The sequence below is a fragment of the Aplysia californica genome, unplaced genomic scaffold, assembly GCF_000002075.1.
Source record: "Aplysia californica isolate F4 #8 unplaced genomic scaffold, AplCal3.0 scaffold00220, whole genome shotgun sequence".
Taxonomy (NCBI): domain Eukaryota; kingdom Metazoa; phylum Mollusca; class Gastropoda; order Aplysiida; family Aplysiidae; genus Aplysia; species Aplysia californica.
Window position 1 is genome coordinate 1050878 of NW_004797490.1, and position 7360 is coordinate 1058237.

A 7360-nucleotide genomic window follows, 5' to 3' on the forward strand; every position below is an offset into this window, starting at 1 on the left:
TGGAGTTGGAGATGAAGCAAGGGAAAATACAGACACGTATTTGTTTTCTTTTTCAGTGACTTATTCCAGTTTTATAGCTTTTTGTGCAAATTGACCCCCCAAAAAAATGCTAAAACTGAGTGTTATGGTGGTTACCTGTAGAGCCCAGAAAACTGAGTGTAGGCCTACTTGTCAAATTTGAATATCGAGTGTTCCTGATTTTTTTTTACCTGTGGAACCAGAAGGCCAAACGTTCTACCACACCACGTCATAAATTAGTCTAACCAATTAGAGAGACTTTTTAAAAGAAGGCAAATGGAGGGTTGGGTACCTCTCTTAGTGCCAGTCCATCCTGCACTGCACCTTTGTACTCTAATGTTGGTGTGCATTATGAGAACATCTAGTTCATTCTTGCCCTCACAAGAATGTTATCCAGGGCATGAGGAGTGATGGGGCAGGGTCCAGAGAGAACACGGCACAGCGTTCAACATGTAGTTGTAGTGAGAATGTTAATTTATAAGTTGTTGGTTTATTTAATTTAATTTTCACTTTTAGATTTATTTTTTTAGAGTGTGTTGCATGGAACTGGAAAGTATTGGTCATCATATGCACATCATTTAAAAATGTTCTGAATTGTTTCTTTGTGCTAGAGAATATAGATCTAGATGTATATTATTTTTATAAGTAAGAATTTTGTGCTCACAAATGGTCTGTCTTGGGCATTTTTGTTTAAAAGTTGTTCTCTGTACATTTTTTTTTTTTATTTAACATTTGTCATACTGCTAAATGTGAGCTTTTGTGTGCCCTCTCACTATTTTTCCTGTGCTGTATTTTAAAATGTACAGTACACGTGATGCCAAACAAATTGGGAGTCAGTGTTTACTTTATTGTGTTCTGGTACATTCTTACTTTGACATTGTGTTAGTTGACATTCTTACCTAAACTGACCAGATACATGGTGAGCTCTTTGCATTTAGTGTGGACCTGTGCGCCTGTACTTATTGACAGGGGCACACAAGCCTCTCAAATGAAACTCAAGAAAACTGCTGATGAAGATAAGTTTCGTAAGGGAAAAATGCATGATGACCAGTTTCAGTGGGTTGCAATGTTTTATGGCAGCATGAGTATCAAGTATTATGAAATGCCATTGCATGCCATCTTTGATTTTTTTTAAAATACACTACTTTTAAAGTTTTGTAGAGTAGCAATGGTGAAAATGAAAAATTCAAGAGTATTAAAATGTTTTTGGGACAATGTGAAAATGGATTGACGAGGTTGGTTCACAAACTTCCCTACACTCTGATGTGTGACTTTTACTTTTAGTGGGGGGTTTTTGTAGCTGACATCTACTGGTTAATTAGGCAAATTGTTTTGTCGGTCAAATGATCACATTTTGTACGAGATCTTAGTAAACTGATTTGTTGTGATATCACCTGTGGTGTATTCTCTCCTTGTGTTTTTCAATAGTGAGACATAATATCTTCACCATTACAAATATGGCTGAGTTCTATTGTACGGGTATTGTAAACAGTGGTTTATGATGAGCACCCACCTCCTGTCATATCGGTTCACTTTGTATCCAGTTTTCTTTGTAAACTTAAATTTTCTTTTTACGGTTCCCCTCTGACTCTGAGATTCTGGTTCGACAGGCCAAAGTCAGCTCAGTCCGTTTGTGAAACTATCAGCTCCTTACATGATCTGATTTTCAGGCAATAATTTTTCAGAGGGCTGCTTATACTTTTAAGTCTGAACTCTGTTAATCAGCCTAGCTCACTTAGTTACTCCTGTTGATTTGAAGCGGGTAGGGGGATTTTTATTTGATTACGGGCTGTTCTGTTCAAAATTATGATGGTATAGTGGCTGGTAAGATCTCTTTCATTTTCATTTAACAGTTTGCTCCCTGAGGGTCTGGGTCTTAGGCAGAGACTATAGGAGTGAAAAAATTGATAAAAGCCCAATGAAAAAGGTTTTCTGTTATGACTGAGAAATTGAGTTTTGGTGAACGAATGATTGTCAGTTTGTCTTGAATATGGCAGTCTTAAAATTTGACTTTCAGTTTTGTCAAAATTTTCTTTCATAAAGTGACTTTTACAGACCAGCAAGGTCATATAGTTTGAACCTATCTCCATGATTTTTACTATATCGAAGACTGCCAACAGTACCAAATAAAATAATTATTTTGAGCTATCTGTTTTTGAAGTCCAGTGTGATGAATGTCTGTGCCTTTCAAACTCAGTACCGGGTACGTTCTTTTCCAAAATGAGAATGATCGTTTGCCACAATCACAAGCTGAAGCTGTTCCACTTTAGCTTTAAATGTTTTACGTCATAAGAAATAAGAAATGATGGGCTCACCTGGTATGTGTACTAGTGGCAATGGTACTGACTATGGTTTTATGTTGTTCATAATGCATTGTCACCTTTCTAGCATAAGATTTTTAAATTGATTATTTTGTTGTAGTGTGTTAATATAAAATGTGCATGGACAGGGTGAAATGTGTTTTGTGTGTCAATGCTGAACAAACTATACTGGACAAATAAACAGTTGATTTGTACGAGTCTATTTCTGTGTTTTTTTCTTTGTTCACCTGGTAAAATAGTTACTTAATGTTTCATGAAAGTATCCTGAATTTTTATGCCTTGAAACTTTAATATTGAAATTTTATAGGCTTTAGAAAGTAAAGTCGTTTTAAGTTATAAATCTTAGCTGGAAGCTGGCCCCGCGGAAAATTGCATTTTTGAAATAAAAAAATTGCAAGGTAAACCGCCTAAAATTTGCTAAAAATTGCAACCTTCCCATCCCAGGCGCATTTATACGCGCTTAACATTTTTAAAAATCATGACAATATTTGTAAAGACTTTTAAATGAAGGCATAAAATTTGACCAAATTTTGTACATATCTGGTACTTGGTTCATGCAAAAATCTAGACGTGTATGAGGTTTAGTCTATAAAAAACAAAAAAAATTGACAAGAGATTTTGGAAACAACCTCTAAATACAAAATAAGCTTATGCTCCAATCAAATCAGATCCTGTTCTATTTTTCTCTTGAAACTTTCGATACACCGGTAATCTATATTTATATCTATTTCAGATATTTTCTGTTTTAAAACCGGCATGGTATTGGTATTGTTTTAAACCTAAGTCAAATCGTAATATACAGCAATTTTTTTTTCTATTTATAAACAATAGTAATACATGTACAAATGGAGTTCTAGATCATTTCTATAGCACCCATTCCCGTGTGAACGCAGCTTAAGGCGTTTTACATAACGGAGTGTTTACATACATGGTACGTGGGCACGTAGTCTCAGTGTCACGTACATGGTAAGCGGGCAGTTAAGAATTCCAAGTTCAGTTTTTGTCATCCGGTGTTGCCTTTAACTCCAGCTCTTCCCCCCCCCCCGACTGTACATTTTTTTAAAATCAATAATTCTCCCATTCCGGAGCCCTATACTTCGTAGCGCACAGACTTTGAATGAACTTTGGTGACCCCAACCGGTACTCACAATGTGATGCGAAAGCACAGGTTCACTGACCGGTAACGATGGCGAGCCCGACAAGACGCGAGTATAACTTTCTTTTTTTTTTATTTCAACAAGTACAGCACAGGACAAATATTATTGGTTAATTTTCGTTCCGGTGGGTTACCGTGTACGTAGATACTGAGACTAGGTGCCCGGTTACCGTGTATGTAGACACATGCATCATGTACGAACAATATTCACGCGCGCGCGCGCACTCACACGCACACACACTCACGTACACATCACACACGCACACACCTACTTTCTTATCACACGCGCACGCTTACACACATTAGATAAAGGCCTAGCCAAGAGAAGGCCACCTTCTCGGCCTAGCCAATGTCTCAGTTTGTGTTGTACAATATGATGCATTCCGGCCTGAATTTCCGGTTATAGTAGTTATAGTTAGCTTTTAGAGTACGCTCAGTAGGCTTGAGCTGGGCTGATACCATGATTTCCGTAGGCCTGTCGGCTCTGTACTCGCACCATTTCGTATTTAAAATTCTGTTAAAATTAAAGCGTTGATGTATTTTTTGCCTAAAATTGCAAGAAATTGCGAAACTTGCAAAAATTGCGGAACTCGACGAAAAACGCGGCCGCAAGTACCGCGATTTCCTGGAGGGCAAGGCTGGAAGCCAGGCTTCTTTGAATCATTTTTATTGCAGTTCAATTGAAATTAAAACATTCATATGTGTCGATTTTGCGTAAAAATCCAGAAATCCGGATTTTGCTCAACATCTTGATTCAAGATCTATTACTATTACTATTAGTATTAGAGTTAGACAAGATGATCAATAAATTTTTAGTCCTTGCACTCGTGTTTCCACGGGATCTTAATATATTTTAAGATTGGTGATTGAACAAAAATTTTACAACACCATTTGGCACCCGACCTCTGAACATTTGAAAATTGAAGAAAGTTGCAGTTTTTTTTATAGTCTTGTGTTCCCCACTAAAAGTTCAAGTTACTTTGTATATAGTATAATATAGTAGCTCTCTTGGCTCTCCTGCATTCAGACCAAAGATGCACATGTCTGTCTCTTAAATTAACAGAAGCTGACTGAAGTCATCAAGTTCATTCAACACCATGTCTTAGTTCGCGCTAGAGTCCCTTTTTCGTCTGGGGCAAATTGAGGTCACATGATGACTGGTCTAATTTTGTAATTTCTCAGGTATTGACGAATTTTGCCAAATACTAGTAGTATAATGTTTTCACATTAAAATTAGACCAGGAGTATGATTATGATATCCAATTTAACGAGATTTTTTTTAAAAATGTATTCGAAAAAGTTAGCTTGGCTGAACTTGCCCTACTAAACGGGACTTAGTAAAAAAAAAATATGACCGTCACAAAGCCAGCTAGACAACTCCCTTCAACAGTAGGGCCCGGGACTTCAGTCTGAATACTAGCCAGAAAAGATATACAGTGGAAACCATATATAACAGGCCCGGTAATAACAGGGATCCGGTAATAACGGATTTTTTAAATCCCCGGTTTTTCCTACTCTTTGTCTCTATTAAAAGTTGTCGGCAATAACAGGGCCTCATCGGAGCCCAACCGGTTATAGCAGGGACAAAAGCTCGCTAACAATGTGTAAAAAGTAAGAGGAGAGAGAGAGCAAGCCCACGCAAGCCATGCCACTGCAAGCACACACAGCAGTGTGAAGCGGGAGTTCAAAGCACACACACATGCACCACACCACACTTTGACTGTTCACTAACATCAGTTCATCATAGCTCATATGTGTACATCTAAGCTTAACGCGCTCTGTGGACTAAGCCTACTTCTTTCATTATGGCCACCAACGATGTCAAGCGCAAGAGAAAATGCCTTTAAATGGACAAAATATATGAAATAATCCAGGCTGTTGACAAAAAACAAGCTCCACTTGCAAGATTTGTCGTCAGTTCGGCCTTCAACAAAAAATTGAACAAGGTTCGATTCACACCATTATCAAGGATAGAGACAAGATAGTGGCAGCATACTTCAATGGAAAGTTTGCTCTGGATCGAAAGAAAATGAGACTACCCGATGCAGATGCTGTCGACCAAGCTCTTCTGATGTGGTTTAAGCTGACATTAGTAACATTCCATATGCCCGAAAAACCGATGCGAATTTCGCGTGCGAACTATTTTTTTCGCACCAACCTTTTCGTCATTGTGTAAATCCATATACCGGAATTTCGCATGGCCGAGTCCGAAATTCGCATACGAAGATTTTGTTTCGCACAAGGGAGCGAAACTTTTTTCTTCGGCACCCGAATTCTTCGTGAAGTGGGCGGGGTTAATTTCCCGCCAAATCTACTTCAAAGGAACGAAGCAGCAGGGAAGCACTGGGTAAGTGGGAAAACGTCGAAATGTTGATTTCCTTTGTTCGAGAGAGAAGTGTTAAAACTAAGACTGAAAAGAGGTGTTTATTTTCAAGATGGCTGCCCTTTCCATGGCAACCACTATTTTTTTTTAAAGTTTGTGGGAAACTTTCGGGAGTCTATGTAATCTGTCTATGCTATCATTTATCGTTTAAATCATGTAATAACAAAAATAGCATTTCACTTACCCCCCCCCCCCCTCCTTTATTGCACTTGAATATAGCTTCTAACATACATTAATTATAACTTAAGATTGCTGTCTGTGCCGCCGCCACATCAGCCAGCGCTGTCGATGATAGGACCGTAGCTTCGAAAAGAAAACGACCCAAGAAAGCAAAGCTTATGAAGGAAGGACCATCATCAAGTCTGGACGAGGCAATTTAAAGCCTGAGTAGGAACAGGAGTTCTAACAGCAAAATTATCTCGTTTTCAACGTAGAGTGCTTGCTCTGACTGAACTGGTGCTGTGATTTCAGTCAGAAAAGACGGATATGAATTTCGGGTATATGGAGGAGGGCTCTTTTTTCATCGCACGCGAATTTCGTGTACGAAATTCGCACTCGAAGTTCGCATCGGTTTTTCGGGCATATGGAATGCCAGCTTTAGGGAGGCATGGAGAAATTGGTGCCAAAACCCCTGATCGTGGGTACCTGTGGCAAGGGGAACTGCCCATGAATAAGTACAGCTGGATTAGTCCACAAATGCTTACTTTCCTTGCTTTTCTGATTTAACAGGGATCGGATATAACAGGACTTTTCTTCTACTCCCATCATCCCTGTTATATCAGGTTTCCACTGTATATATAATATGTATAAATATATAAATTCAACTGGTCCATCTGTGTGGTGGATGGAAAGATAATTGGTTTGAATGCATAGTTATTCATTCCTTCTCAGGCCTTCAAGGGATTAGTGGTCAGCGATCACATGCTATCAACTATGTTCTCTTTATGCCTAAAGGCCTTCTCTTTATAAATAGAGCCCTAAGTAAAGAATTACTACATGGCATGTAATAATATGGCAGAAAATGCAAATTGGACCTACACTATAACAAAAATGGTGAAGTCTTTCTTATCTTATGAAACAGTCGTCAGTGAGCATGTTGTGCTATATTCTGGGCTGGAAAGTCTTATAGTATACTATACTCTTAAGTAAATATAAGTTATACAGATAAAACAGAGATAAGTTGTACACTGACATTGCAGGTTGTTGACAGGTGCTCTGGTATGGTTTGCTCCTTCTTTCCTATCAAACATTTATTGTCTGGATCTCCCTTCCTTCTTTTTTGTGTTAGTTACTCTCTTGTAACACCTCTAATCTTCAGCACTTCTATGACCTTATTGTGTTGCAAGTGCCATATATATAAAAAGCTAAATAAAACAAAAACAGGTACACTGACATTGGATGCCCATATTCTCCATATGCCTCTCCTAACATGCATAAGCGCCTATGAACTCAACATGCATGTTGTTCGCATAGGATTAGGAT